The following is a 23,250-nucleotide window of genomic DNA, read 5'->3' as shown; positions in this document are numbered from 1 at the left end:
GCACGATCATCGTATATATCTGCTGCCTTGCAACTCATTCAACCAAAATAAAAACTATCTTTAAAAGTACGTTTTGGTCCCTGAACTTTTTCATATTTCCCGTTTAGTCCCTGCATTGCAATTCACCGGTGCTCGTTGCTCGTTACTCGTTTACGCGATAGGCGATAATAATTAAAAAAATGCAGGCGCGGACCGCAAAAATGCAAAAAAGGGGTGCAACACGAGGACTTCCCAGGAGGTCACCCATCCTAGTACTGCTCTCGCCCAAGCACGTTTAACTTCGGAGTTCTGATGGGATCCGGTGCATTAGTGCTGGTATGATCGCACCCGTCACACCTTGCACGATCATCGTATATATCTGCTGCCTTGCAACTCATTCAACCAAAATAAAAACTATCTTTAAAAGTACGTTTTGGTCCCTGAACTTTTTCATATTTCCCGTTTAGTCCCTGCATTGCAATTCACCGGTGCTCGTTGCTCGTTACTCGTTTACGCGATAGGCGATAATAATTAAAAAAATGCAGGCGCGGACCGCAAAAATGCAAAAAAGGGGTGCAACACGAGGACTTCCCAGGAGGTCACCCATCCTAGTACTGCTCTCGCCCAAGCACGTTTAACTTCGGAGTTCTGATGGGATCCGGTGCATTAGTGCTGGTATGATCGCACCCGTCACACCTTGCACGATCATCGTATATATCTGCTGCCTTGCAACTCATTCAACCAAAATAAAAACTATCTTTAAAAGTACGTTTTGGTCCCTGAACTTTTTCATATTTCCCGTTTAGTCCCTGCATTGCAATTCACCGGTGCTCGTTACTCGTTACTCGTTCTGTTTACGCGATAGGCGATAATAATTAAAAAAATGCAGGCGCGGACCGCAAAAATGCAAAAAAGGGGTGCAACACGAGGACTTCCCAGGAGGTCACCCATCCTAGTACTGCTCTCGCCCAAGCACGTTTAACTTCGGAGTTCTGATGGGATCCGGTGCATTAGTGCTGGTATGATCGCACCCGTCACACCTTGCACGATCATCGTATATATCTGCTGCCTTGCAACTCATTCAACCAAAATAAAAAATATCTTTAAAAGTACGTTTTGGTCCCTGAACTTTTTCATATTTCCCGTTTAGTCCCTGCATTGCAATTCACCGGTGCTCGTTGCTCGTTACTCGTTTACGCGATAGGCGATAATAATTAAAAAAATGCAGGCGCGGACCGCAAAAATGCAAAAAAGGGGTGCAACACGAGGACTTCCCAGGAGGTCACCCATCCTAGTACTGCTCTCGCCCAAGCACGTTTAACTTCGGAGTTCTGATGGGATCCGGTGCATTAGTGCTGGTATGATCGCACCCGTCACACCTTGCACGATCATCGTATATATCTGCTGCCTTGCAACTCATTCAACCAAAATAAAAAATATCTTTAAAAGTACGTTTTGGTCCCTGAACTTTTTCATATTTCCCGTTTAGTCCCTGCATTGCAATTCACCGGTGCTCGTTACTCGTTCTGTTTACGCGATAGGCGATAATAATTAAAAAAATGCAGGCGCGGACCGCAAAAATGCAAAAAAGGGGTGCAACACGAGGACTTCCCAGGAGGTCACCCATCCTAGTACTGCTCTCGCCCAAGCACGTTTAACTTTGGAGTTCTGATGGGATCCGGTGCATTAGTGCTGGTATGATCGCACCCGTCACACCTTGCACGATCATCGTATATATCTGCTGCCTTGCAACTCATTCAACCAAAATAAAAACTATCTTTAAAAGTACGTTTTGGTCCCTGAACTTTTTCATATTTCCCGTTTAGTCCCTGCATTGCAATTCACCGGTGCTCGTTACTCGTTCTGTTTACGCGATAGGCGATAATAATTAAAAAAATGCAGGCGCGGACCGCAAAAATGCCAAAAAGGGGTGCAACACGAGGACTTCCCAGGAGGTCACCCATCCTAGTACTGCTCTCGCCCAAGCACGTTTAACTTCGGAGTTCTGATGGGATCCGGTGCATTAGTGCTGGTATGATCGCACCCGTCACACCTTGCACGATCATCGTATATATCTGCTGCCTTGCAACTCATTCAACCAAAATAAAAACTATCTTTAAAAGTACGTTTTGGTCTCTGAACTTTTTCATATTTCCCGTTTAGTCCCTGCATTGCAATTCACCGGTGCTCGTTACTCGTTGCTCGTTACTCGTTCTGTTTACGCGATAGGCGATAATAATTAAAAAAATGCAAGCGCGGACCGCAAAAATGCCAAAAAGGGGTGCAACACGAGGACTTCCCAGGAGGTCACCCATCCTAGTACTGCTCTCGCCCAAGCACGTTTAACTTCGGAGTTCTGATGGGATCCGGTGCATTAGTGCTGGTATGATCGCACCCGTCACACCTTGCACGATCATCGTATATATCTGCTGCCTTGCAACTCATTCAACCAAAATAAAAACTATCTTTAAAAGTACGTTTTGGTCCCTGTACGTTTTCATATTTCCCGTTTAGTCCCTGCATTGCAATTCACCGGTGCTCGTTACTCGTTCTGTTTACGCGATAGGCGATAATAATTAAAAAAATGCAGGCGCGGACCGCAAAAATGCAAAAAAGGGGTGCAACACGAGGACTTCCCAGGAGGTCACCCATCCTAGTACTGCTCTCGCCCAAGCACGTTTAACTTCGGAGTTCTGATGGGATCCGGTGCATTAGTGCTGGTATGATCGCACCCGTCACACCTTGCACGATCATCGTATATATCTGCTGCCTTGCAACTCATTCAACCAAAATAAAAACTATCTTTAAAAGTACGTTTTGGTCCCTGAACTTTTTCATATTTCCCGTTTAGTCCCTGCATTGCAATTCACCGGTGCTCGTTACTCGTTACTCGTTCTGTTTACGCGATAGGCGATAATAATTAAAAAAATGCAGGCGCGGACCGCAAAAATGCAAAAAAGGGGTGCAACACGAGGACTTCCCAGGAGGTCACCCATCCTAGTACTGCTCTCGCCCAAGCACGTTTAACTTCGGAGTTCTGATGGGATCCGGTGCATTAGTGCTGGTATGATCGCACCCGTCACACCTTGCACGATCATCGTATATATCTGCTGCCTTGCAACTCATTCAACCAAAATAAAAACTATCTTTAAAAGTACGTTTTGGTCCCTGAACTTTTTCATATTTCCCGTTTAGTCCCTGCATTGCAATTCACCGGTGCTCGTTACTCGTTCTGTTTACGCGATAGGCGATAATAATTAAAAAAATGCAGGCGCGGACCGCAAAAATGCAAAAAAGGGGTGCAACACGAGGACTTCCCAGGAGGTCACCCATCCTAGTACTGCTCTCGCCCAAGCACGTTTAACTTTGGAGTTCTGATGGGATCCGGTGCATTAGTGCTGGTATGATCGCACCCGTCACACCTTGCACGATCATCGTATATATCTGCTGCCTTGCAACTCATTCAACCAAAATAAAAACTATCTTTAAAAGTACGTTTTGGTCCCTGAACTTTTTCATATTTCCCGTTTAGTCCCTGCATTGCAATTCACCGGTGCTCGTTACTCGTTCTGTTTACGCGATAGGCGATAATAATTAAAAAAATGCAGGCGCGGACCGCAAAAATGCCAAAAAGGGGTGCAACACGAGGACTTCCCAGGAGGTCACCCATCCTAGTACTGCTCTCGCCCAAGCACGTTTAACTTCGGAGTTCTGATGGGATCCGGTGCATTAGTGCTGGTATGATCGCACCCGTCACACCTTGCACGATCATCGTATATATCTGCTGCCTTGCAACTCATTCAACCAAAATAAAAACTATCTTTAAAAGTACGTTTTGGTCTCTGAACTTTTTCATATTTCCCGTTTAGTCCCTGCATTGCAATTCACCGGTGCTCGTTACTCGTTGCTCGTTACTCGTTCTGTTTACGCGATAGGCGATAATAATTAAAAAAATGCAAGCGCGGACCGCAAAAATGCCAAAAAGGGGTGCAACACGAGGACTTCCCAGGAGGTCACCCATCCTAGTACTGCTCTCGCCCAAGCACGTTTAACTTCGGAGTTCTGATGGGATCCGGTGCATTAGTGCTGGTATGATCGCACCCGTCACACCTTGCACGATCATCGTATATATCTGCTGCCTTGCAACTCATTCAACCAAAATAAAAACTATCTTTAAAAGTACGTTTTGGTCCCTGAACGTTTTCATATTTCCCGTTTAGTCCCTGCATTGCAATTCACCGGTGCTCGTTACTCGTTCTGTTTACGCGATAGGCGATAATAATTAAAAAAATGCAGGCGCGGACCGCAAAAATGCAAAAAAGGGGTGCAACACGAGGACTTCCCAGGAGGTCACCCATCCTAGTACTGCTCTCGCCCAAGCACGTTTAACTTCGGAGTTCTGATGGGATCCGGTGCATTAGTGCTGGTATGATCGCACCCGTCACACCTTGCACGATCATCGTATATATCTGCTGCCTTGCAACTCATTCAACCAAAATAAAAACTATCTTTAAAAGTACGTTTTGGTCCCTGATCTTTTTCATATTTCCCGTTTAGTCCCTGCATTGCAATTCACCGGTGCTCGTTACTCGTTACTCGTTCTGTTTACGCGATAGGCGATAATAATTAAAAAAATGCAGGCGCGGACCGCAAAAATGCAAAAAAGGGGTGCAACACGAGGACTTCCCAGGAGGTCACCCATCCTAGTACTGCTCTCGCCCAAGCACGTTTAACTTCGGAGTTCTGATGGGATCCGGTGCATTAGTGCTGGTATGATCGCACCCGTCACACCTTGCACGATCATCGTATATATCTGCTGCCTTGCAACTCATTCAACCAAAATAAAAACTATCTTTAAAAGTACGTTTTGGTCCCTGAACTTTTTCATATTTCCCGTTTAGTCCCTGCATTGCAATTCACCGGTGCTCGTTACTCGTTCTGTTTACGCGATAGGCGATAATAATTAAAAAAATGCAGGCGCGGACCGCAAAAATGCAAAAAAGGGGTGCAACACGAGGACTTCCCAGGAGGTCACCCATCCTAGTACTGCTCTCGCCCAAGCACGTTTAACTTCGGAGTTCTGATGGGATCCGGTGCATTAGTGCTGGTATGATCGCACCCGTCACACCTTGCACGATCATCGTATATATCTGCTGCCTTGCAACTCATTCAACCAAAATAAAAACTATCTTTAAAAGTACGTTTTGGTCCCTGAACTTTTTCATATTTCCCGTTTAGTCCCTGCATTGCAATTCACCGGTGCTCGTTACTCGTTCTGTTTACGCGATAGGCGATAATAATTAAAAAAATGCAGGCGCGGACCGCAAAAATGCCAAAAAGGGGTGCAACACGAGGACTTCCCAGGAGGTCACCCATCCTAGTACTGCTCTCGCCCAAGCGCGTTTAACTTCGGAGTTCTGATGGGATCCGGTGCATTAGTGCTGGTATGATCGCACCCGTCACACCTTGCACGATCATCGTATATATCTGCTGCCTTGCAACTCATTCAACCAAAATAAAAACTATCTTTAAAAGTACGTTTTGGTCCCTGAACGTTTTCATATTTCCCGTTTAGTCCCTGCATTGCAATTCACCGGTGCTCGTTACTCGTTCTGTTTACGCGATAGGCGATAATAATTAAAAAAATGCAGGCGCGGACCGCAAAAATGCAAAAAAGGGGTGCAACACGAGGACTTCCCAGGAGGTCACCCATCCTAGTACTGCTCTCGCCCAAGCACGTTTAACTTCGGAGTTCTGATGGGATCCGGTGCATTAGTGCTGGTATGATCGCACCCGTCACACCTTGCACGATCATCGTATATATCTGCTGCCTTGCAACTCATTCAACCAAAATAAAAACTATCTTTAAAAGTACGTTTTGGTCCCTGAACTTTTTCATATTTCCCGTTTAGTCCCTGCATTGCAATTCACCGGTGCTCGTTACTCGTTACTCGTTCTGTTTACGCGATAGGCGATAATAATTAAAAAAATGCAGGCGCGGACCGCAAAAATGCAAAAAAGGGGTGCAACACGAGGACTTCCCAGGAGGTCACCCATCCTAGTACTGCTCTCGCCCAAGCACGTTTAACTTCGGAGTTCTGATGGGATCCGGTGCATTAGTGCTGGTATGATCGCACCCGTCACACCTTGCACGATCATCGTATATATCTGCTGCCTTGCAACTCATTCAACCAAAATAAAAACTATCTTTAAAAGTACGTTTTGGTCCCTGAACTTTTTCATATTTCCCGTTTAGTCCCTGCATTGCAATTCACCGGTGCTCGTTACTCGTTCTGTTTACGCGATAGGCGATAATAATTAAAAAAATGCAGGCGCGGACCGCAAAAATGCAAAAAAGGGGTGCAACACGAGGACTTCCCAGGAGGTCACCCATCCTAGTACTGCTCTCGCCCAAGCACGTTTCACTTCGGAGTTCTGATGGGATCCGGTGCATTAGTGCTGGTATGATCGCACCCGTCACACCTTGCACGATCATCGTATATATCTGCTGCCTTGCAACTCATTCAACCAAAATAAAAACTATCTTTAAAAGTACGTTTTGGTCCCTGAACTTTTTCATATTTCCCGTTTAGTCCCTGCATTGCAATTCACCGGTGCTCGTTACTCGTTCTGTTTACGCGATAGGCGATAATAATTAAAAAAATGCAGGCGCGGACCGCAAAAATGCCAAAAAGGGGTGCAACACGAGGACTTCCCAGGAGGTCACCCATCCTAGTACTGCTCTCGCCCAAGCGCGTTTAACTTCGGAGTTCTGATGGGATCCGGTGCATTAGTGCTGGTATGATCGCACCCGTCACACCTTGCACGATCATCGTATATATCTGCTGCCTTGCAACTCATTCAACCAAAATAAAAACTATCTTTAAAAGTACATTTTGGTCCCTGAACTTTTTCATATTTCCCGTTTAGTCCCTGCATTGCAATTCACCGGTGCTCGTTACTCGTTCTGTTTACGCGATAGGCGATAATAATTAAAAAAATGCAGGCGCGGACCGCAAAAATGCAAAAAAGGGGTGCAACACGAGGACTACCCAGGAGGTCACCCATCCTAGTACTGCTCTCGCCCAAGCACGTTTAACTTCGGAGTTCTGATGGGATCCGGTGCATTAGTGCTGGTATGATCGCACCCGTCACACCTTGCACGATCATCGTATATATCTGCTGCCTTGCAACTCATTCAACCAAAATAAAAACTATCTTTAAAAGTACGTTTTGGTCTCTGAACTTTTTCATATTTCCCGTTTAGTCCCTGCATTGCAATTCACCGGTGCTCGTTACTCGTTGCTCGTTACTCGTTCTGTTTACGCGATAGGCGATAATAATTAAAAAAATGCAGGCGCGGACCGCAAAAATGCCAAAAAGGGGTGCAACACGAGGACTTCCCAGGAGGTCACCCATCCTAGTACTGCTCTCGCCCAAGCACGTTTAACTTCGGAGTTCTGATGGGATCCGGTGCATTAGTGCTGGTATGATCGCACCCGTCACACCTTGCACGATCATCGTATATATCTGCTGCCTTGCAACTCATTCAACCAAAATAAAAACTATCTTTAAAAGTACGTTTTGGTCCCTGAACTTTTTCATATTTCCCGTTTAGTCCCTGCATTGCAATTCACCGGTGCTCGTTGCTCGTTGCTCGTTCTGTTTACGCGATAGGCGATAATAATTAAAAAAATGCAGGCGCGGACCGCAAAATTGCCAAAAAGGGGTGCAACACGAGGACTTCCCAGGAGGTCACCCATCCTAGTACTGCTCTCGCCCAAGCACGTTTAACTTCGGAGTTCTGATGGGATCCGGTGCATTAGTGCTGGTATGATCGCACCCGTCACACCTTGCACGATCATCGTATATATCTGCTGCCTTGCAACTCATTCAACCAAAATAAAAACTATCTTTAAAAGTACGTTTTGGTCTCTGAACTTTTTCATATTTCCCGTTTAGTCCCTGCATTGCAATTCACCGGTGCTCGTTACTCGTTGCTCGTTACTCGTTCTGTTTACGCGATAGGCGATAATAATTAAAAAAATGCAGGCGCGGACCGCAAAAATGCCAAAAAGGGGTGCAACACGAGGACTTTCCAGGAGGTCACCCATCCTAGTACTGCTCTCGCCCAAGCACGTTTAACTTCGGAGTTCTGATGGGATCCGGTGCATTAGTGCTGGTATGATCGCACCCGTCACACCTTGCACGATCATCGTATATATCTGCTGCCTTGCAACTCATTCAACCAAAATAAAAACTATCTTTAAAAGTACGTTTTGGTCCCTGAACTTTTTCATATTTCCCGTTTAGTCCCTGCATTGCAATTCACCGGTGCTCGTTGCTCGTTGCTCGTTCTGTTTACGCGATAGGCGATAATAATTAAAAAAATGCAGGCGCGGACCGCAAAATTGCCAAAAAGGGGTGCAACACGAGGACTTCCCAGGAGGTCACCCATCCTAGTACTGCTCTCGCCCAAGCACGTTTAACTTCGGAGTTCTGATGGGATCCGGTGCATTAGTGCTGGTATGATCGCACCCGTCACACCTTGCACGATCATCGTATATATCTGCTGCCTTGCAACTCATTCAACCAAAATAAAAACTATCTTTAAAAGTACGTTTTGGTCCCTGAACTTTTTCATATTTCCCGTTTAGTCCCTGCATTGCAATTCACCGGTGCTCGTTACTCGTTACTCGTTCTGTTTACGCGATAGGCGATAATAATTAAAAAAATGCAGGCGCGGACCGCAAAAATGCCAAAAAGGGGTGCAACACGAGGACTTCCCAGGAGGTCACCCATCCTAGTACTGCTCTCGCCCAAGCACGTTTAACTTCGGAGTTCTGATGGGATCCGGTGCATTAGTGCTGGTATGATCGCACCCGTCACACCTTGCACGATCATCGTATATATCTGCTGCCTTGCAACTCATTCAACCAAAATAAAAACTATCTTTAAAAGTACGTTTTGGTCCCTGAACGTTTTCATATTTCCCGTTTAGTCCCTGCATTGCAATTCACCGGTGCTCGTTACTCGTTCTGTTTACGCGATAGGCGATAATAATTAAAAAAATGCAGGCGCGGACCGCAAAAATGCAAAAAAGGGGTGCAACACGAGGACTTCCCAGGAGGTCACCCATCCTAGTACTGCTCTCGCCCAAGCACGTTTAACTTCGGAGTTCTGATGGGATCCGGTGCATTAGTGCTGGTATGATCGCACCCGTCACACCTTGCACGATCATCGTATATATCTGCTGCCTTGCAACTCATTCAACCAAAATAAAAACTATCTTTAAAAGTACGTTTTGGTCCCTGAACGTTTTCATATTTCCCGTTTAGTCCCTGCATTGTAATTCACCGGTGCTCGTTACTCGTTCTGTTTACGCGATAGGCGATAATAATTAAAAAAATGCAGGCGCGGACCGCAAAAATGCAAAAAAGGGGTGCAACACGAGGACTTCCCAGGAGGTCACCCATCCTAGTACTGCTCTCGCCCAAGCACGTTTAACTTCGGAGTTCTGATGGGATCCGGTGCATTAGTGCTGGTATGATCGCACCCGTCACACCTTGCACGATCATCGTATATATCTGCTGCCTTGCAACTCATTCAACCAAAATAAAAACTATCTTTAAAAGTACGTTTTGGTCCCTGAACTTTTTCATATTTCCCGTTTAGTCCCTGCATTGCAATTCACCGGTGCTCGTTACTCGTTACTCGTTCTGTTTACGCGATAGGCGATAATAACTAAAAAAATGCAGGCGCGGACCGCAAAAATGCCAAAAAGGGGTGCAACACGAGGACTTCCCAGGAGGTCACCCATCCTAGTACTGCTCTCGCCCAAGCACGTTTAACTTCGGAGTTCTGATGGGATCCGGTGCATTAGTGCTGGTATGATCGCACCCGTCACACCTTGCACGATCATCGTATATATCTGCTGCCTTGCAACTCATTCAACCAAAATAAAAACTATCTTTAAAAGTACGTTTTGGTCCCTGAACGTTTTCATATTTCCCGTTTAGTCCCTGCATTGCAATTCACCGGTGCTCGTTACTCGTTCTGTTTACGCGATAGGCGATAATAATTAAAAAAATGCAGGCGCGGACCGCAAAAATGCAAAAAAGGGGTGCAACACGAGGACTTCCCAGGAGGTCACCCATCCTAGTACTGCTCTCGCCCAAGCACGTTTAACTTCGGAGTTCTGATGGGATCCGGTGCATTAGTGCTGGTATGATCGCACCCGTCACACCTTGCACGATCATCGTATATATCTGCTGCCTTGCAACTCATTCAACCAAAATAAAAACTATCTTTAAAAGTACGTTTTGGTCCCTGAACTTTTTCATATTTCCCGTTTAGTCCCTGCATTGCAATTCACCGGTGCTCGTTACTCGTTCTGTTTACGCGATAGGCGATAATAATTAAAAAAATGCAGGCGCGGACCGCAAAAATGCCAAAAAGGGGTGCAACACGAGGACTTCCCAGGAGGTCACCCATCCTAGTACTGCTCTCGCCCAAGCGCGTTTAACTTCGGAGTTCTGATGGGATCCGGTGCATTAGTGCTGGTATGATCGCACCCGTCACACCTTGCACGATCATCGTATATATCTGCTGCCTTGCAACTCATTCAACCAAAATAAAAACTATCTTTAAAAGTACATTTTGGTCCCTGAACTTTTTCATATTTCCCGTTTAGTCCCTGCATTGCAATTCACCGGTGCTCGTTACTCGTTCTGTTTACGCGATAGGCGATAATAATTAAAAAAATGCAGGCGCGGACCGCAAAAATGCAAAAAAGGGGTGCAACACGAGGACTACCCAGGAGGTCACCCATCCTAGTACTGCTCTCGCCCAAGCACGTTTAACTTCGGAGTTCTGATGGGATCCGGTGCATTAGTGCTGGTATGATCGCACCCGTCACACCTTGCACGATCATCGTATATATCTGCTGCCTTGCAACTCATTCAACCAAAATAAAAACTATCTTTAAAAGTACGTTTTGGTCTCTGAACTTTTTCATATTTCCCGTTTAGTCCCTGCATTGCAATTCACCGGTGCTCGTTACTCGTTGCTCGTTACTCGTTCTGTTTACGCGATAGGCGATAATAATTAAAAAAATGCAGGCGCGGACCGCAAAAATGCCAAAAAGGGGTGCAACACGAGGACTTCCCAGGAGGTCACCCATCCTAGTACTGCTCTCGCCCAAGCACGTTTAACTTCGGAGTTCTGATGGGATCCGGTGCATTAGTGCTGGTATGATCGCACCCGTCACACCTTGCACGATCATCGTATATATCTGCTGCCTTGCAACTCATTCAACCAAAATAAAAACTATCTTTAAAAGTACGTTTTGGTCCCTGAACTTTTTCATATTTCCCGTTTAGTCCCTGCATTGCAATTCACCGGTGCTCGTTGCTCGTTGCTCGTTCTGTTTACGCGATAGGCGATAATAATTAAAAAAATGCAGGCGCGGACCGCAAAATTGCCAAAAAGGGGTGCAACACGAGGACTTCCCAGGAGGTCACCCATCCTAGTACTGCTCTCGCCCAAGCACGTTTAACTTCGGAGTTCTGATGGGATCCGGTGCATTAGTGCTGGTATGATCGCACCCGTCACACCTTGCACGATCATCGTATATATCTGCTGCCTTGCAACTCATTCAACCAAAATAAAAACTATCTTTAAAAGTACGTTTTGGTCTCTGAACTTTTTCATATTTCCCGTTTAGTCCCTGCATTGCAATTCACCGGTGCTCGTTACTCGTTGCTCGTTACTCGTTCTGTTTACGCGATAGGCGATAATAATTAAAAAAATGCAGGCGCGGACCGCAAAAATGCCAAAAAGGGGTGCAACACGAGGACTTTCCAGGAGGTCACCCATCCTAGTACTGCTCTCGCCCAAGCACGTTTAACTTCGGAGTTCTGATGGGATCCGGTGCATTAGTGCTGGTATGATCGCACCCGTCACACCTTGCACGATCATCGTATATATCTGCTGCCTTGCAACTCATTCAACCAAAATAAAAACTATCTTTAAAAGTACGTTTTGGTCCCTGAACTTTTTCATATTTCCCGTTTAGTCCCTGCATTGCAATTCACCGGTGCTCGTTGCTCGTTGCTCGTTCTGTTTACGCGATAGGCGATAATAATTAAAAAAATGCAGGCGCGGACCGCAAAATTGCCAAAAAGGGGTGCAACACGAGGACTTCCCAGGAGGTCACCCATCCTAGTACTGCTCTCGCCCAAGCACGTTTAACTTCGGAGTTCTGATGGGATCCGGTGCATTAGTGCTGGTATGATCGCACCCGTCACACCTTGCACGATCATCGTATATATCTGCTGCCTTGCAACTCATTCAACCAAAATAAAAACTATCTTTAAAAGTACGTTTTGGTCCCTGAACTTTTTCATATTTCCCGTTTAGTCCCTGCATTGCAATTCACCGGTGCTCGTTACTCGTTACTCGTTCTGTTTACGCGATAGGCGATAATAATTAAAAAAATGCAGGCGCGGACCGCAAAAATGCCAAAAAGGGGTGCAACACGAGGACTTCCCAGGAGGTCACCCATCCTAGTACTGCTCTCGCCCAAGCACGTTTAACTTCGGAGTTCTGATGGGATCCGGTGCATTAGTGCTGGTATGATCGCACCCGTCACACCTTGCACGATCATCGTATATATCTGCTGCCTTGCAACTCATTCAACCAAAATAAAAACTATCTTTAAAAGTACGTTTTGGTCCCTGAACGTTTTCATATTTCCCGTTTAGTCCCTGCATTGCAATTCACCGGTGCTCGTTACTCGTTCTGTTTACGCGATAGGCGATAATAATTAAAAAAATGCAGGCGCGGACCGCAAAAATGCAAAAAAGGGGTGCAACACGAGGACTTCCCAGGAGGTCACCCATCCTAGTACTGCTCTCGCCCAAGCACGTTTAACTTCGGAGTTCTGATGGGATCCGGTGCATTAGTGCTGGTATGATCGCACCCGTCACACCTTGCACGATCATCGTATATATCTGCTGCCTTGCAACTCATTCAACCAAAATAAAAACTATCTTTAAAAGTACGTTTTGGTCCCTGAACGTTTTCATATTTCCCGTTTAGTCCCTGCATTGTAATTCACCGGTGCTCGTTACTCGTTCTGTTTACGCGATAGGCGATAATAATTAAAAAAATGCAGGCGCGGACCGCAAAAATGCAAAAAAGGGGTGCAACACGAGGACTTCCCAGGAGGTCACCCATCCTAGTACTGCTCTCGCCCAAGCACGTTTAACTTCGGAGTTCTGATGGGATCCGGTGCATTAGTGCTGGTATGATCGCACCCGTCACACCTTGCACGATCATCGTATATATCTGCTGCCTTGCAACTCATTCAACCAAAATAAAAACTATCTTTAAAAGTACGTTTTGGTCCCTGAACTTTTTCATATTTCCCGTTTAGTCCCTGCATTGCAATTCACCGGTGCTCGTTACTCGTTACTCGTTCTGTTTACGCGATAGGCGATAATAACTAAAAAAATGCAGGCGCGGACCGCAAAAATGCCAAAAAGGGGTGCAACACGAGGACTTCCCAGGAGGTCACCCATCCTAGTACTGCTCTCGCCCAAGCACGTTTAACTTCGGAGTTCTGATGGGATCCGGTGCATTAGTGCTGGTATGATCGCACCCGTCACACCTTGCACGATCATCGTATATATCTGCTGCCTTGCAACTCATTCAACCAAAATAAAAACTATCTTTAAAAGTACGTTTTGGTCCCTGAACGTTTTCATATTTCCCGTTTAGTCCCTGCATTGCAATTCACCGGTGCTCGTTACTCGTTCTGTTTACGCGATAGGCGATAATAATTAAAAAAATGCAGGCGCGGACCGCAAAAATGCAAAAAAGGGGTGCAACACGAGGACTTCCCAGGAGGTCACCCATCCTAGTACTGCTCTCGCCCAAGCACGTTTAACTTCGGAGTTCTGATGGGATCCGGTGCATTAGTGCTGGTATGATCGCACCCGTCACACCTTGCACGATCATCGTATATATCTGCTGCCTTGCAACTCATTCAACCAAAATAAAAACTATCTTTAAAAGTACGTTTTGGTCCCTGAACGTTTTCATATTTCCCGTTTAGTCCCTGCATTGTAATTCACCGGTGCTCGTTACTCGTTCTGTTTACGCGATAGGCGATAATAATTAAAAAAATGCAGGCGCGGACCGCAAAAATGCAAAAAAGGGGTGCAACACGAGGACTTCCCAGGAGGTCACCCATCCTAGTACTGCTCTCGCCCAAGCACGTTTAACTTCGGAGTTCTGATGGGATCCGGTGCATTAGTGCTGGTATGATCGCACCCGTCACACCTTGCACGATCATCGTATATATCTGCTGCCTTGCAACTCATTCAACCAAAATAAAAACTATCTTTAAAAGTACGTTTTGGTCCCTGAACTTTTTCATATTTCCCGTTTAGTCCCTGCATTGCAATTCACCGGTGCTCGTTACTCGTTACTCGTTCTGTTTACGCGATAGGCGATAATAACTAAAAAAATGCAGGCGCGGACCGCAAAAATGCCAAAAAGGGGTGCAACACGAGGACTTCCCAGGAGGTCACCCATCCTAGTACTGCTCTCGCCCAAGCACGTTTAACTTCGGAGTTCTGATGGGATCCGGTGCATTAGTGCTGGTATGATCGCACCCGTCACACCTTGCACGATCATCGTATATATCTGCTGCCTTGCAACTCATTCAACCAAAATAAAAACTATCTTTAAAAGTACGTTTTGGTCCCTGAACGTTTTCATATTTCCCGTTTAGTCCCTGCATTGCAATTCACCGGTGCTCGTTACTCGTTCTGTTTACGCGATAGGCGATAATAATTAAAAAAATGCAGGCGCGGACCGCAAAAATGCAAAAAAGGGGTGCAACACGAGGACTTCCCAGGAGGTCACCCATCCTAGTACTGCTCTCGCCCAAGCACGTTTAACTTCGGAGTTCTGATGGGATCCGGTGCATTAGTGCTGGTATGATCGCACCCGTCACACCTTGCACGATCATCGTATATATCTGCTGCCTTGCAACTCATTCAACCAAAATAAAAACTATCTTTAAAAGTACGTTTTGGTCCCTGAACTTTTTCATATTTCCCGTTTAGTCCCTGCATTGCAATTCACCGGTGCTCGTTACTCGTTCTGTTTACGCGATAGGCGATAATAATTAAAAAAATGCAGGCGCGGACCGCAAAAATGCAAAAAAGGGGTGCAACACGAGGACTACCCAGGAGGTCACCCATCCTAGTACTGCTCTCGCCCAAGCACGTTTAACTTCGGAGTTCTGATGGGATCCGGTGCATTAGTGCTGGTATGATCGCACCCGTCACACCTTGCACGATCATCGTATATATCTGCTGCCTTGCAACTCATTCAACCAAAATAAAAACTATCTTTAAAAGTACGTTTTGGTCTCTGAACTTTTTCATATTTCCCGTTTAGTCCCTGCATTGCAATTCACCGGTGCTCGTTACTCGTTGCTCGTTACTCGTTCTGTTTACGCGATAGGCGATAATAATTAAAAAAATGCAGGCGCGGACCGCAAAAATGCCAAAAAGGGGTGCAACACGAGGACTTCCCAGGAGGTCACCCATCCTAGTACTGCTCTCGCCCAAGCACGTTTAACTTCGGAGTTCTGATGGGATCCGGTGCATTAGTGCTGGTATGATCGCACCCGTCACACCTTGCACGATCATCGTATATATCTGCTGCCTTGCAACTCATTCAACCAAAATAAAAACTATCTTTAAAAGTACGTTTTGGTCCCTGAACTTTTTCATATTTCCCGTTTAGTCCCTGCATTGCAATTCACCGGTGCTCGTTACTCGTTACTCGTTCTGTTTACGCGATAGGCGATAATAACTAAAAAAATGCAGGCGCGGACCGCAAAAATGCAAAAAAGGGGTGCAACACGAGGACTTCCCAGGAGGTCACCCATCCTAGTACTGCTCTCGCCCAAGCACGTTTAACTTCGGAGTTCTGATGGGATCCGGTGCATTAGTGCTGGTATGATCGCACCCGTCACACCTTGCACGATCATCGTATATATCTGCTGCCTTGCAACTCATTCAACCAAAATAAAAACTATCTTTAAAAGTACGTTTTGGTCCCTAAACTTTTTCATATTTCCCGTTTAGTCCCTGCATTGCAATTCACCGGTGCTCGTTGCTCGTTGCTCGTTACTCGTTCTGTTTACGCGATAGGCGATAATAATTAAAAAAATGCAGGCGCGGACCGCAAAAATGCCAAAAAGGGGTGCAACACGAGGACTTCCCAGGAGGTCACCCATCCTAGTACTGCTCTCGCCCAAGCACGTTTAGCTTCGGAGTTCTGATGGGATCCGGTGCATTAGTGCTGGTATGATCGCACCCGTCACACCTTGCACGATCATCGTATATATCTGCTGCCTTGCAACTCATTCAACCAAAATAAAAACTATCTTTAAAAGTACGTTTTGGTCCCTAAACTTTTTCATATTTCCCGTTTAGTCCCTGCATTGCAATTCAGCGGTGCTCGTTGCTCGTTACTCGTTACTCGTTCTGTTTACGCGATAGGCGATAATAATTAAAAAAATGCAGGCGCGGACCGCAAAAATGCCAAAAAGGGGTGCAACACGAGGACTTCCCAGGAGGTCACCCATCCTAGTACTGCTCTCGCCCAAACACGTTTAACTTCGGAGTTCTGATGGGATCCGGTGCATTAGTGCCGGTATGATCGCACCCGTCACACCTTGCACGATCATCGTATATATCTGCTGCCTTGCAACTCATTCAACCAAAATAAAAACTATCTTTAAAAGTACGTTTTGGTCCCTGAACTTTTTCATATTTCCCGTTTAGTCCCTGCATTGCAATTCACCGGTGCTCGTTGCTCGTTACTCGTTACTCGTTCTGTTTACGCGATAGGCGATAATAATTAAAAAAATGCAGGCGCGGACCGCAAAAATGCAAAAAAGGGGTGCAACACGAGGACTTCCCAGGAGGTCACCCATCCTAGTACTGCTCTCGCCCAAGCACGTTTAACTTCGGAGTTCTGATGGGATCCGGTGCATTAGTGCTGGTATGATCGCACCCGTCACACCTTGCACGATTATCGTATATATCTGCTGCCTTGCAACTCATTCAACCAAAATAAAAACTATCTTTAAAAGTACGTTTTGGTCCCTGAACTTTTTTATATTTCCCGTTTAGTCCCTGCATTGCAATTCACCGGTGCTCGTTGCTCGTTACTCGTTACTCGTTCTGTTTACGCGATATGCGATAATAATTAAAAAAATGCAGGCGCGGACCGCAAAAATGCCAAAAAGGGGTGCAACACGAGGACTTCCCAGGAGGTCACCCATCCTAGTACTGCTCTCGCCCAAGCACGTTTAACTTCGGAGTTCTGATGGGATCCGGTGCATTAGTGCTGGTATGATCGCACCCGTCACACCTTGCACGATCATCGTATATATCTGCTGCCTTGCAACTCATTCAACCAAAATAAAAACTATCTTTAAAAGTACGTTTTGGTCCCTGAACTTTTTCATATTTCCCGTTTAGTCCCTGCATTGCAATTCACCGGTGCTCGTTGCTCGTTGCTCGTTCTGTTTACGCGATAGGCGATAATAATTAAAAAAATGCAGGCGCGGACCGCAAAAATGCCAAAAAGGGGTGCAACACGAGGACTTCCCAGGAGGTCACCCATCCTAGTACTGCTCTCGCCCAAGCACGTTTAACTTCGGAGTTCTGATGGGATCCGGTGCATTAGTGCTGGTATGATCGCACCCGTCACACCTTGCACGATCATCGTATATATCTGCTGCCTTGCAACTCATTCAACCAAAATAAAAACTATCTTTAAAAGTACGTTTTGGTCCCTGAACTTTTTCATATTTCCCGTTTAGTCCCTGCATTGCAATTCACCGGTGCTCGTTGCTCGTTACTCGTTCTGTTTACGCGATAGGCGATAATAATTAAAAAAATGCAGGCGCGGACCGCAAAAATGCCAAAAAGGGGTGCAACACGAGGACTTCCCAGGAGGTCACCCATCCTAGTACTGCTCTCGCCCAAGCACGTTTAACTTCGGAGTTCTGATGGGATCCGGTGCATTAGTGCTGGTATGATCGCACCCGTCACACCTTGCACGATCATCGTATATATCTGCTGCCTTGCAACTCATTCAACCAAAATAAAAACTATCTTTAAAAGTACGTTTTGGTCCCTGAACTTTTTCATATTTCCCGTTTAGTCCCTGCATTGCAATTCACCGGTGCTCGTTGCTCGTTACTCGTTCTGTTTACGCGATAGGCGATAATAATTAAAAAAATGCAGGCGCGGACCGCAAAAATGCAATAAAGGGGTGCAACACGAGGACTTCCCAGGAGGTCACCCATCCTAGTACTGCTCTCGCCCAAGCACGTTTAACTTCGGAGTTCTGATGGGATCCGGTGCATTAGTGCTGGTATGATCGCACCCGTCACACCTTGCACGATCATCGTATATATCTGCTGCCTTGCAACTCATTCAACCAAAATAAAAACTATCTTTAAAAGTACGTTTTGGTCCCTGAACTTTTTCATATTTCCCGTTTAGTCCCTGCATTGCAATTCACCGGTGCTCGTTGCTCGTTACTCGTTTACGCGATAGGCGATAATAATTAAAAAAATGCAGGCGCGGACCGCAAAAATGCAAAAAAGGGGTGCAACACGAGGACTTCCCAGGAGGTCACCCATCCTAGTACTGCTCTCGCCCAAGCACGTTTAACTTCGGAGTTCTGATGGGATCCGGTGCATTAGTGCTGGTATGATCGCACCCGTCACACCTTGCACGATCATCGTATATATCTGCTGCCTTGCAACTCATTCAACCAAAATAAAAAATATCTTTAAAAGTACGTTTTGGTCCCTGAACTTTTTCATATTTCCCGTTTAGTCCCTGCATTGCAATTCACCGGTGCTCGTTGCTCGTTACTCGTTTACGCGATAGGCGATAATAATTAAAAAAATGCAGGCGCGGACCGCAAAAATGCAAAAAAGGGGTGCAACACGAGGACTTCCCAGGAGGTCACCCATCCTAGTACTGCTCTCGCCCAAGCACGTTTAACTTCGGAGTTCTGATGGGATCCGGTGCATTAGTGCTGGTATGATCGCACCCGTCACACCTTGCACGATCATCGTATATATCTGCTGCCTTGCAACTCATTCAACCAAAATAAAAAATATCTTTAAAAGTACGTTTTGGTCCCTGAACTTTTTCATATTTCCCGTTTAGTCCCTGCATTGCAATTCACCGGTGCTCGTTACTCGTTCTGTTTACGCGATAGGCGATAATAATTAAAAAAATGCAGGCGCGGACCGCAAAAATGCAAAAAAGGGGTGCAACACGAGGACTTCCCAGGAGGTCACCCATCCTAGTATTGCTCTCGCCCAAGCACGTTTAACTTCGGAGTTCTGATGGGATCCGGTGCATTAGTGCTGGTATGATCGCACCCGTCACACCTTGCACGATCATCGTATATATCTGCTGCCTTGCAACTCATTCAACCAAAATAAAAAATATCTTTAAAAGTACGTTTTGGTCCCTGAACTTTTTCATATTTCCCGTTTAGTCCCTGCATTGCAATTCACCGGTGCTCGTTACTCGTTCTGTTTACGCGATAGGCGATAATAATTAAAAAAATGCAGGCGCGGACCGCAAAAATGCAAAAAAGGGGTGCAACACGAGGACTTCCCAGGAGGTCACCCATCCTAGTACTGCTCTCGCCCAAGCACGTTTAACTTCGGAGTTCTGATGGGATCCGGTGCATTAGTGCTGGTATGATCGCACCCGTCACACCTTGCACGATCATCGTATATATCTGCTGCCTTGCAACTCATTCAACCAAAATAAAAACTATCTTTAAAAGTACGTTTTGGTCCCTGAACTTTTTCATATTTCCCGTTTAGTCCCTGCATTGCAATACCGGTGCTCGTTGCTCGTTACTCGTTTACGCGATAGGCGATAATAATTAAAAAAATGCAGGCGCGGACCGCAAAAATGCAAAAAAGGGGTGCAACACGAGGACTTCCCAGGAGGTCACCCATCCTAGTACTGCTCTCGCCCAAGCACGTTTAACTTCGGAGTTCTGATGGGATCCGGTGTATTAGTGCTTGTATGATCGCACCCGTCACACCTTGCACGATCATCGTATATATCTGCTGCCTTGCAACTCATTCAACCAAAATAAAAACTATCTTTAAAAGTACGTTTTGGTCCCTGAACTTTTTCATATTTCCCGTTTAGTCCCTGCATTGCAATTCACCGGTGCTCGTTGCTCGTTACTCGTTACTCGTTCTGTTTACGCGATAGGCGATAATAATTAAAAAAATGCAGGCGCGGACCGCAAAAATGCCAAAAAGGGGTGCAACACGAGGACTTCCCAGGAGGTCACCCATCCTAGTACTGCTCTCGCCCAAGCACGTTTAACTTCGGAGTTCTGATGGGATCCGGTGCATTAGTGCTGGTATGATCGCACCCGTCACACCTTGCACGATCATCGTATATATCTGCTGCCTTGCAACTCATTCAACCAAAATAAAAACTATCTTTAAAAGTACGTTTTGGTCCCTGAACTTTTTCATATTTCCCGTTTAGTCCCTGCATTGCAATTCACCGGTGCTCGTTACTCGTTCTGTTTACGCGATAGGCGATAATAATTAAAAAAATGCAGGCACGGACCGCAAAAATGCAAAAAAGGGGTGCAACACGAGGACTTCCCAGGAGGTCACCCATCCTAGTACTGCTCTCGCCCAAGCACGTTTAACTTCGGAGTTCTGATGGGATCCGGTGCATTAGTGCTGGTATGATCGCACCCGTCACACCTTGCACGATCATCGTATATATCTGCTGCCTTGCAACTCATTCAACCAAAATAAAAAATATCTTTAAAAGTACGTTTTGGTCCCTGAACTTTTTCATATTTCCCGTTTAGTCCCTGCATTGCAATTCACCGGTGCTCGTTGCTCGTTACTCGTTCTGTTTACGCGATAGGCGATAATAATTAAAAAAATGCAGGCGCGGACCGCAAAAATGCAAAAAAGGGGTGCAACACGAGGACTTCCCAGGAGGTCACCCATCCTAGTACTGCTCTCGCCCAAGCACGTTTAACTTCGGAGTTCTGATGGGATCCGGTGCATTAGTGCTGGTATGATCGCACCCGTCACACCTTGCACGATCATCGTATATATCTGCTGCCTTGCAACTCATTCAACCAAAATAAAAACTATCTTTAAAAGTACGTTTTGGTCCCTGAACTTTTTCATATTTCCCGTTTAGTCCCTGCATTGCAATTCACCGGTGCTCGTTGCTCGTTACTCGTTACTCGTTCTGTTTACGCGATAGGCGATAATAATTAAAAAAATGCAGGCGCGGACCGCAAAAATGCCAAAAAGGGGTGCAACACGAGGACTTCCCAGGAGGTCACCCATCCTAGTACTGCTCTCGCCCAAGCACGTTTAACTTCGGAGTTCTGATGGGATCCGGTGCATTAGTGCTGGTATGATCGCACCCGTCACACCTTGCACGATCATCGTATATATCTGCTGCCTTGCAACTCATTCAACCAAAATAAAAACTATCTTTAAAAGTACGTTTTGGTCCCTGAACTTTTTCATATTTCCCGTTTAGTCCCTGCATTGCAATTCACCGGTGCTCGTTGCTCGTTACTCGTTCTGTTTACGCGATAGGCGATAATAATTAAAAAAATGCAGGCGCGGACCGCAAAAATGCAATAAAGGGGTGCAACACGAGGACTTCCCAGGAGGTCACCCATCCTAGTACTGCTCTCGCCCAAGCACGTTTAACTTCGGAGTTCTGATGGGATCCGGTGCATTAGGGCTGGTATGATCGCACCCGTCACACCTTGCACGATCATCGTATATATCTGCTGCCTTGCAACTCATTCAACCAAAATAAAAAATATCTTTAAAAGTACGTTTTGGTCCCTGAACTTTTTCATATTTCCCGTTTAGTCCCTGCATTGCAATTCACCGGTGCTCGTTGCTCGTTACTCGTTTACGCGATAGGCGATAATAATTAAAAAAATGCAGGCGCGGACCGCAAAAATGCAAAAAAGGGGTGCAACACGAGGACTTCCCAGGAGGTCACCCATCCTAGTACTGCTCTCGCCCAAGCACGTTTAACTTCGGAGTTCTGATGGGATCCGGTGCATTAGTGCTGGTATGATCGCACCCGTCACACCTTGCACGATCATCGTATATATCTGCTGCCTTACAACTCATTCAACCAAAATAAAAAATATCTTTAAAAGTACGTTTTGGTCCCTGAACTTTTTCATATTTCCCGTTTAGTCCCTGCATTGCAATACCGGTGCTCGTTGCTCGTTACTCGTTTACGCGATAGGCGATAATAATTAAAAAAATGCAGGCGCGGACCGCAAAAATGCAAAAAAGGGGTGCAACACGAGGACTTCCCAGGAGGTCACCCATCCTAGTACTGCTCTCGCCCAAGCACGTTTAACTTCGGAGTTCTGATGGGATCCGGTGTATTAGTGCTAGTATGATCGCACCCGTCACACCTTGCACGATCATCGTATATATCTGCTGCCTTGCAACTCATTCAACCAAAATAAAAACTATCTTTAAAAGTACGTTTTGGTCCCTGAACTTTTTCATATTTCCCGTTTAGTCCCTGCATTGCAATTCACCGGTGCTCGTTGCTCGTTACTCGTTACTCGTTCTGTTTACGCGATAGGCGATAATAATTAAAAAAATGCAGGCGCGGACCGCAAAAATGCCAAAAAGGGGTGCAACACGAGGACTTCCCAGGAGGTCACCCATCCTAGTACTGCTCTCGCCCAAGCACGTTTAACTTCGGAGTTCTGATGGGATCCGGTGCATTAGTGCTGGTATGATCGCACCCGTCACACCTTGCACGATCTTCGTATATATCTGCTGCCTTGCAACTCATTCAACCAAAATAAAAACTATCTTTAAAAGTACGTTTTGGTCCCTGAACTTTTTCATATTTCCCGTTTAGTCCCTGCATTGCAATTCACCGGTGCTCGTTACTCGTTCTGTTTACGCGATAGGCGATAATAATTAAAAAAATGCAGGCGCGGACCGCAAAAATGCAAAAAAGGGGTGCAACACGAGGACTTCCCAGGAGGTCACCCATCCTAGTACTGCTCTCGCCCAAGCACGTTTAACTTCGGAGTTCTGATGGGATCCGGTGCATTAGTGCTGGTATGATCGCACCCGTC

At 45.9% G+C, this 23,250-nt stretch overlaps 68 non-coding genes across 68 annotated transcripts; all 68 read right to left on the bottom strand.

The window, feature by feature from the left end:
• Positions 1 to 210: 210 nt before the first annotated feature.
• Positions 211 to 329, bottom strand: LOC126684226 (5S ribosomal RNA). Its single transcript, XR_007642415.1, has one exon. It is a non-coding gene; the product is annotated as a 5S ribosomal RNA (ribosomal RNA).
• Positions 330 to 549: 220 nt separating this feature from the next.
• Positions 550 to 668, bottom strand: LOC126684225 (5S ribosomal RNA). The gene has a single exon (XR_007642414.1). It is a non-coding gene; the product is annotated as a 5S ribosomal RNA (ribosomal RNA).
• A 225-nt stretch (positions 669 to 893) lies between these two features.
• On the bottom strand, positions 894 to 1,012 carry LOC126684224 (5S ribosomal RNA). The gene has a single exon (XR_007642413.1). It is a non-coding gene; the product is annotated as a 5S ribosomal RNA (ribosomal RNA).
• Positions 1,013 to 1,232: 220 nt separating this feature from the next.
• Positions 1,233 to 1,351, bottom strand: LOC126684223 (5S ribosomal RNA). The gene has a single exon (XR_007642412.1). It is a non-coding gene; the product is annotated as a 5S ribosomal RNA (ribosomal RNA).
• Positions 1,352 to 1,569: 218 nt separating this feature from the next.
• On the bottom strand, positions 1,570 to 1,688 carry LOC126684654 (5S ribosomal RNA). The gene has a single exon (XR_007642826.1). It is a non-coding gene; the product is annotated as a 5S ribosomal RNA (ribosomal RNA).
• A 218-nt stretch (positions 1,689 to 1,906) lies between these two features.
• Positions 1,907 to 2,025, bottom strand: LOC126684222 (5S ribosomal RNA). Its single transcript, XR_007642411.1, has one exon. It is a non-coding gene; the product is annotated as a 5S ribosomal RNA (ribosomal RNA).
• A 232-nt stretch (positions 2,026 to 2,257) lies between these two features.
• LOC126684220 (5S ribosomal RNA) lies at positions 2,258 to 2,376 on the bottom strand. The gene has a single exon (XR_007642410.1). It is a non-coding gene; the product is annotated as a 5S ribosomal RNA (ribosomal RNA).
• A 218-nt stretch (positions 2,377 to 2,594) lies between these two features.
• On the bottom strand, positions 2,595 to 2,713 carry LOC126684219 (5S ribosomal RNA). The gene has a single exon (XR_007642409.1). It is a non-coding gene; the product is annotated as a 5S ribosomal RNA (ribosomal RNA).
• Positions 2,714 to 2,938: 225 nt separating this feature from the next.
• On the bottom strand, positions 2,939 to 3,057 carry LOC126684218 (5S ribosomal RNA). Its single transcript, XR_007642408.1, has one exon. It is a non-coding gene; the product is annotated as a 5S ribosomal RNA (ribosomal RNA).
• Positions 3,058 to 3,275: 218 nt separating this feature from the next.
• On the bottom strand, positions 3,276 to 3,394 carry LOC126684653 (5S ribosomal RNA). Its single transcript, XR_007642825.1, has one exon. It is a non-coding gene; the product is annotated as a 5S ribosomal RNA (ribosomal RNA).
• Positions 3,395 to 3,612: 218 nt separating this feature from the next.
• On the bottom strand, positions 3,613 to 3,731 carry LOC126684216 (5S ribosomal RNA). The gene has a single exon (XR_007642406.1). It is a non-coding gene; the product is annotated as a 5S ribosomal RNA (ribosomal RNA).
• A 232-nt stretch (positions 3,732 to 3,963) lies between these two features.
• Positions 3,964 to 4,082, bottom strand: LOC126684215 (5S ribosomal RNA). The gene has a single exon (XR_007642405.1). It is a non-coding gene; the product is annotated as a 5S ribosomal RNA (ribosomal RNA).
• Positions 4,083 to 4,300: 218 nt separating this feature from the next.
• Positions 4,301 to 4,419, bottom strand: LOC126684214 (5S ribosomal RNA). Its single transcript, XR_007642404.1, has one exon. It is a non-coding gene; the product is annotated as a 5S ribosomal RNA (ribosomal RNA).
• A 225-nt stretch (positions 4,420 to 4,644) lies between these two features.
• On the bottom strand, positions 4,645 to 4,763 carry LOC126684213 (5S ribosomal RNA). The gene has a single exon (XR_007642403.1). It is a non-coding gene; the product is annotated as a 5S ribosomal RNA (ribosomal RNA).
• A 218-nt stretch (positions 4,764 to 4,981) lies between these two features.
• On the bottom strand, positions 4,982 to 5,100 carry LOC126684212 (5S ribosomal RNA). The gene has a single exon (XR_007642402.1). It is a non-coding gene; the product is annotated as a 5S ribosomal RNA (ribosomal RNA).
• Positions 5,101 to 5,318: 218 nt separating this feature from the next.
• Positions 5,319 to 5,437, bottom strand: LOC126684802 (5S ribosomal RNA). Its single transcript, XR_007642971.1, has one exon. It is a non-coding gene; the product is annotated as a 5S ribosomal RNA (ribosomal RNA).
• A 218-nt stretch (positions 5,438 to 5,655) lies between these two features.
• On the bottom strand, positions 5,656 to 5,774 carry LOC126684211 (5S ribosomal RNA). Its single transcript, XR_007642401.1, has one exon. It is a non-coding gene; the product is annotated as a 5S ribosomal RNA (ribosomal RNA).
• A 225-nt stretch (positions 5,775 to 5,999) lies between these two features.
• LOC126684210 (5S ribosomal RNA) lies at positions 6,000 to 6,118 on the bottom strand. The gene has a single exon (XR_007642400.1). It is a non-coding gene; the product is annotated as a 5S ribosomal RNA (ribosomal RNA).
• A 218-nt stretch (positions 6,119 to 6,336) lies between these two features.
• LOC126684512 (5S ribosomal RNA) lies at positions 6,337 to 6,455 on the bottom strand. Its single transcript, XR_007642687.1, has one exon. It is a non-coding gene; the product is annotated as a 5S ribosomal RNA (ribosomal RNA).
• Positions 6,456 to 6,673: 218 nt separating this feature from the next.
• Positions 6,674 to 6,792, bottom strand: LOC126684801 (5S ribosomal RNA). Its single transcript, XR_007642970.1, has one exon. It is a non-coding gene; the product is annotated as a 5S ribosomal RNA (ribosomal RNA).
• Positions 6,793 to 7,010: 218 nt separating this feature from the next.
• On the bottom strand, positions 7,011 to 7,129 carry LOC126684877 (5S ribosomal RNA). Its single transcript, XR_007643042.1, has one exon. It is a non-coding gene; the product is annotated as a 5S ribosomal RNA (ribosomal RNA).
• Positions 7,130 to 7,361: 232 nt separating this feature from the next.
• LOC126684209 (5S ribosomal RNA) lies at positions 7,362 to 7,480 on the bottom strand. The gene has a single exon (XR_007642399.1). It is a non-coding gene; the product is annotated as a 5S ribosomal RNA (ribosomal RNA).
• Positions 7,481 to 7,705: 225 nt separating this feature from the next.
• On the bottom strand, positions 7,706 to 7,824 carry LOC126684208 (5S ribosomal RNA). The gene has a single exon (XR_007642398.1). It is a non-coding gene; the product is annotated as a 5S ribosomal RNA (ribosomal RNA).
• A 232-nt stretch (positions 7,825 to 8,056) lies between these two features.
• On the bottom strand, positions 8,057 to 8,175 carry LOC126684854 (5S ribosomal RNA). The gene has a single exon (XR_007643021.1). It is a non-coding gene; the product is annotated as a 5S ribosomal RNA (ribosomal RNA).
• A 225-nt stretch (positions 8,176 to 8,400) lies between these two features.
• Positions 8,401 to 8,519, bottom strand: LOC126684207 (5S ribosomal RNA). Its single transcript, XR_007642397.1, has one exon. It is a non-coding gene; the product is annotated as a 5S ribosomal RNA (ribosomal RNA).
• Positions 8,520 to 8,744: 225 nt separating this feature from the next.
• On the bottom strand, positions 8,745 to 8,863 carry LOC126684205 (5S ribosomal RNA). Its single transcript, XR_007642395.1, has one exon. It is a non-coding gene; the product is annotated as a 5S ribosomal RNA (ribosomal RNA).
• Positions 8,864 to 9,081: 218 nt separating this feature from the next.
• Positions 9,082 to 9,200, bottom strand: LOC126684204 (5S ribosomal RNA). Its single transcript, XR_007642394.1, has one exon. It is a non-coding gene; the product is annotated as a 5S ribosomal RNA (ribosomal RNA).
• Positions 9,201 to 9,418: 218 nt separating this feature from the next.
• On the bottom strand, positions 9,419 to 9,537 carry LOC126684203 (5S ribosomal RNA). Its single transcript, XR_007642393.1, has one exon. It is a non-coding gene; the product is annotated as a 5S ribosomal RNA (ribosomal RNA).
• A 225-nt stretch (positions 9,538 to 9,762) lies between these two features.
• Positions 9,763 to 9,881, bottom strand: LOC126684202 (5S ribosomal RNA). The gene has a single exon (XR_007642392.1). It is a non-coding gene; the product is annotated as a 5S ribosomal RNA (ribosomal RNA).
• A 218-nt stretch (positions 9,882 to 10,099) lies between these two features.
• On the bottom strand, positions 10,100 to 10,218 carry LOC126684201 (5S ribosomal RNA). Its single transcript, XR_007642391.1, has one exon. It is a non-coding gene; the product is annotated as a 5S ribosomal RNA (ribosomal RNA).
• Positions 10,219 to 10,436: 218 nt separating this feature from the next.
• LOC126684800 (5S ribosomal RNA) lies at positions 10,437 to 10,555 on the bottom strand. Its single transcript, XR_007642969.1, has one exon. It is a non-coding gene; the product is annotated as a 5S ribosomal RNA (ribosomal RNA).
• A 218-nt stretch (positions 10,556 to 10,773) lies between these two features.
• LOC126684876 (5S ribosomal RNA) lies at positions 10,774 to 10,892 on the bottom strand. Its single transcript, XR_007643041.1, has one exon. It is a non-coding gene; the product is annotated as a 5S ribosomal RNA (ribosomal RNA).
• Positions 10,893 to 11,124: 232 nt separating this feature from the next.
• On the bottom strand, positions 11,125 to 11,243 carry LOC126684200 (5S ribosomal RNA). The gene has a single exon (XR_007642390.1). It is a non-coding gene; the product is annotated as a 5S ribosomal RNA (ribosomal RNA).
• A 225-nt stretch (positions 11,244 to 11,468) lies between these two features.
• LOC126684199 (5S ribosomal RNA) lies at positions 11,469 to 11,587 on the bottom strand. Its single transcript, XR_007642389.1, has one exon. It is a non-coding gene; the product is annotated as a 5S ribosomal RNA (ribosomal RNA).
• A 232-nt stretch (positions 11,588 to 11,819) lies between these two features.
• LOC126684853 (5S ribosomal RNA) lies at positions 11,820 to 11,938 on the bottom strand. The gene has a single exon (XR_007643020.1). It is a non-coding gene; the product is annotated as a 5S ribosomal RNA (ribosomal RNA).
• A 225-nt stretch (positions 11,939 to 12,163) lies between these two features.
• On the bottom strand, positions 12,164 to 12,282 carry LOC126684198 (5S ribosomal RNA). The gene has a single exon (XR_007642388.1). It is a non-coding gene; the product is annotated as a 5S ribosomal RNA (ribosomal RNA).
• A 225-nt stretch (positions 12,283 to 12,507) lies between these two features.
• LOC126684197 (5S ribosomal RNA) lies at positions 12,508 to 12,626 on the bottom strand. Its single transcript, XR_007642387.1, has one exon. It is a non-coding gene; the product is annotated as a 5S ribosomal RNA (ribosomal RNA).
• A 218-nt stretch (positions 12,627 to 12,844) lies between these two features.
• Positions 12,845 to 12,963, bottom strand: LOC126684196 (5S ribosomal RNA). The gene has a single exon (XR_007642386.1). It is a non-coding gene; the product is annotated as a 5S ribosomal RNA (ribosomal RNA).
• A 218-nt stretch (positions 12,964 to 13,181) lies between these two features.
• On the bottom strand, positions 13,182 to 13,300 carry LOC126684194 (5S ribosomal RNA). Its single transcript, XR_007642384.1, has one exon. It is a non-coding gene; the product is annotated as a 5S ribosomal RNA (ribosomal RNA).
• Positions 13,301 to 13,525: 225 nt separating this feature from the next.
• Positions 13,526 to 13,644, bottom strand: LOC126684193 (5S ribosomal RNA). The gene has a single exon (XR_007642383.1). It is a non-coding gene; the product is annotated as a 5S ribosomal RNA (ribosomal RNA).
• A 218-nt stretch (positions 13,645 to 13,862) lies between these two features.
• Positions 13,863 to 13,981, bottom strand: LOC126684192 (5S ribosomal RNA). Its single transcript, XR_007642382.1, has one exon. It is a non-coding gene; the product is annotated as a 5S ribosomal RNA (ribosomal RNA).
• A 218-nt stretch (positions 13,982 to 14,199) lies between these two features.
• On the bottom strand, positions 14,200 to 14,318 carry LOC126684191 (5S ribosomal RNA). Its single transcript, XR_007642381.1, has one exon. It is a non-coding gene; the product is annotated as a 5S ribosomal RNA (ribosomal RNA).
• Positions 14,319 to 14,543: 225 nt separating this feature from the next.
• LOC126684190 (5S ribosomal RNA) lies at positions 14,544 to 14,662 on the bottom strand. Its single transcript, XR_007642380.1, has one exon. It is a non-coding gene; the product is annotated as a 5S ribosomal RNA (ribosomal RNA).
• Positions 14,663 to 14,880: 218 nt separating this feature from the next.
• Positions 14,881 to 14,999, bottom strand: LOC126684189 (5S ribosomal RNA). Its single transcript, XR_007642379.1, has one exon. It is a non-coding gene; the product is annotated as a 5S ribosomal RNA (ribosomal RNA).
• Positions 15,000 to 15,217: 218 nt separating this feature from the next.
• Positions 15,218 to 15,336, bottom strand: LOC126684875 (5S ribosomal RNA). Its single transcript, XR_007643040.1, has one exon. It is a non-coding gene; the product is annotated as a 5S ribosomal RNA (ribosomal RNA).
• A 232-nt stretch (positions 15,337 to 15,568) lies between these two features.
• Positions 15,569 to 15,687, bottom strand: LOC126684188 (5S ribosomal RNA). Its single transcript, XR_007642378.1, has one exon. It is a non-coding gene; the product is annotated as a 5S ribosomal RNA (ribosomal RNA).
• Positions 15,688 to 15,912: 225 nt separating this feature from the next.
• Positions 15,913 to 16,031, bottom strand: LOC126684187 (5S ribosomal RNA). The gene has a single exon (XR_007642377.1). It is a non-coding gene; the product is annotated as a 5S ribosomal RNA (ribosomal RNA).
• A 232-nt stretch (positions 16,032 to 16,263) lies between these two features.
• On the bottom strand, positions 16,264 to 16,382 carry LOC126684350 (5S ribosomal RNA). The gene has a single exon (XR_007642532.1). It is a non-coding gene; the product is annotated as a 5S ribosomal RNA (ribosomal RNA).
• A 232-nt stretch (positions 16,383 to 16,614) lies between these two features.
• On the bottom strand, positions 16,615 to 16,733 carry LOC126684775 (5S ribosomal RNA). Its single transcript, XR_007642944.1, has one exon. It is a non-coding gene; the product is annotated as a 5S ribosomal RNA (ribosomal RNA).
• A 232-nt stretch (positions 16,734 to 16,965) lies between these two features.
• Positions 16,966 to 17,084, bottom strand: LOC126684186 (5S ribosomal RNA). Its single transcript, XR_007642376.1, has one exon. It is a non-coding gene; the product is annotated as a 5S ribosomal RNA (ribosomal RNA).
• Positions 17,085 to 17,316: 232 nt separating this feature from the next.
• LOC126684184 (5S ribosomal RNA) lies at positions 17,317 to 17,435 on the bottom strand. The gene has a single exon (XR_007642375.1). It is a non-coding gene; the product is annotated as a 5S ribosomal RNA (ribosomal RNA).
• Positions 17,436 to 17,660: 225 nt separating this feature from the next.
• On the bottom strand, positions 17,661 to 17,779 carry LOC126684182 (5S ribosomal RNA). The gene has a single exon (XR_007642373.1). It is a non-coding gene; the product is annotated as a 5S ribosomal RNA (ribosomal RNA).
• Positions 17,780 to 18,004: 225 nt separating this feature from the next.
• LOC126684181 (5S ribosomal RNA) lies at positions 18,005 to 18,123 on the bottom strand. Its single transcript, XR_007642372.1, has one exon. It is a non-coding gene; the product is annotated as a 5S ribosomal RNA (ribosomal RNA).
• A 225-nt stretch (positions 18,124 to 18,348) lies between these two features.
• Positions 18,349 to 18,467, bottom strand: LOC126684180 (5S ribosomal RNA). Its single transcript, XR_007642371.1, has one exon. It is a non-coding gene; the product is annotated as a 5S ribosomal RNA (ribosomal RNA).
• Positions 18,468 to 18,687: 220 nt separating this feature from the next.
• On the bottom strand, positions 18,688 to 18,806 carry LOC126684179 (5S ribosomal RNA). The gene has a single exon (XR_007642370.1). It is a non-coding gene; the product is annotated as a 5S ribosomal RNA (ribosomal RNA).
• A 220-nt stretch (positions 18,807 to 19,026) lies between these two features.
• On the bottom strand, positions 19,027 to 19,145 carry LOC126684178 (5S ribosomal RNA). Its single transcript, XR_007642369.1, has one exon. It is a non-coding gene; the product is annotated as a 5S ribosomal RNA (ribosomal RNA).
• Positions 19,146 to 19,363: 218 nt separating this feature from the next.
• Positions 19,364 to 19,482, bottom strand: LOC126684859 (5S ribosomal RNA). The gene has a single exon (XR_007643025.1). It is a non-coding gene; the product is annotated as a 5S ribosomal RNA (ribosomal RNA).
• A 218-nt stretch (positions 19,483 to 19,700) lies between these two features.
• Positions 19,701 to 19,819, bottom strand: LOC126684177 (5S ribosomal RNA). Its single transcript, XR_007642368.1, has one exon. It is a non-coding gene; the product is annotated as a 5S ribosomal RNA (ribosomal RNA).
• Positions 19,820 to 20,037: 218 nt separating this feature from the next.
• LOC126684985 (5S ribosomal RNA) lies at positions 20,038 to 20,156 on the bottom strand. Its single transcript, XR_007643145.1, has one exon. It is a non-coding gene; the product is annotated as a 5S ribosomal RNA (ribosomal RNA).
• Positions 20,157 to 20,388: 232 nt separating this feature from the next.
• LOC126684176 (5S ribosomal RNA) lies at positions 20,389 to 20,507 on the bottom strand. Its single transcript, XR_007642367.1, has one exon. It is a non-coding gene; the product is annotated as a 5S ribosomal RNA (ribosomal RNA).
• A 218-nt stretch (positions 20,508 to 20,725) lies between these two features.
• On the bottom strand, positions 20,726 to 20,844 carry LOC126684175 (5S ribosomal RNA). Its single transcript, XR_007642366.1, has one exon. It is a non-coding gene; the product is annotated as a 5S ribosomal RNA (ribosomal RNA).
• Positions 20,845 to 21,069: 225 nt separating this feature from the next.
• On the bottom strand, positions 21,070 to 21,188 carry LOC126684174 (5S ribosomal RNA). Its single transcript, XR_007642365.1, has one exon. It is a non-coding gene; the product is annotated as a 5S ribosomal RNA (ribosomal RNA).
• Positions 21,189 to 21,420: 232 nt separating this feature from the next.
• On the bottom strand, positions 21,421 to 21,539 carry LOC126684173 (5S ribosomal RNA). Its single transcript, XR_007642364.1, has one exon. It is a non-coding gene; the product is annotated as a 5S ribosomal RNA (ribosomal RNA).
• Positions 21,540 to 21,764: 225 nt separating this feature from the next.
• On the bottom strand, positions 21,765 to 21,883 carry LOC126684881 (5S ribosomal RNA). Its single transcript, XR_007643046.1, has one exon. It is a non-coding gene; the product is annotated as a 5S ribosomal RNA (ribosomal RNA).
• Positions 21,884 to 22,103: 220 nt separating this feature from the next.
• LOC126684171 (5S ribosomal RNA) lies at positions 22,104 to 22,222 on the bottom strand. The gene has a single exon (XR_007642362.1). It is a non-coding gene; the product is annotated as a 5S ribosomal RNA (ribosomal RNA).
• Positions 22,223 to 22,440: 218 nt separating this feature from the next.
• Positions 22,441 to 22,559, bottom strand: LOC126684632 (5S ribosomal RNA). The gene has a single exon (XR_007642804.1). It is a non-coding gene; the product is annotated as a 5S ribosomal RNA (ribosomal RNA).
• Positions 22,560 to 22,791: 232 nt separating this feature from the next.
• Positions 22,792 to 22,910, bottom strand: LOC126684170 (5S ribosomal RNA). The gene has a single exon (XR_007642361.1). It is a non-coding gene; the product is annotated as a 5S ribosomal RNA (ribosomal RNA).
• Positions 22,911 to 23,128: 218 nt separating this feature from the next.
• On the bottom strand, positions 23,129 to 23,247 carry LOC126684168 (5S ribosomal RNA). Its single transcript, XR_007642360.1, has one exon. It is a non-coding gene; the product is annotated as a 5S ribosomal RNA (ribosomal RNA).
• Between the last annotated feature and the right edge of the window lie 3 nt (positions 23,248 to 23,250).

Source organism: Mercurialis annua, linkage group LG5 (genome assembly GCF_937616625.2).
Source record: "Mercurialis annua linkage group LG5, ddMerAnnu1.2, whole genome shotgun sequence".
Taxonomy (NCBI): Eukaryota; Viridiplantae; Streptophyta; class Magnoliopsida; order Malpighiales; family Euphorbiaceae; genus Mercurialis; species Mercurialis annua.
The sequence above is the reverse complement of the archived record's forward strand: the minus strand, read 5'-3'. Positions and strand labels throughout refer to the sequence as shown.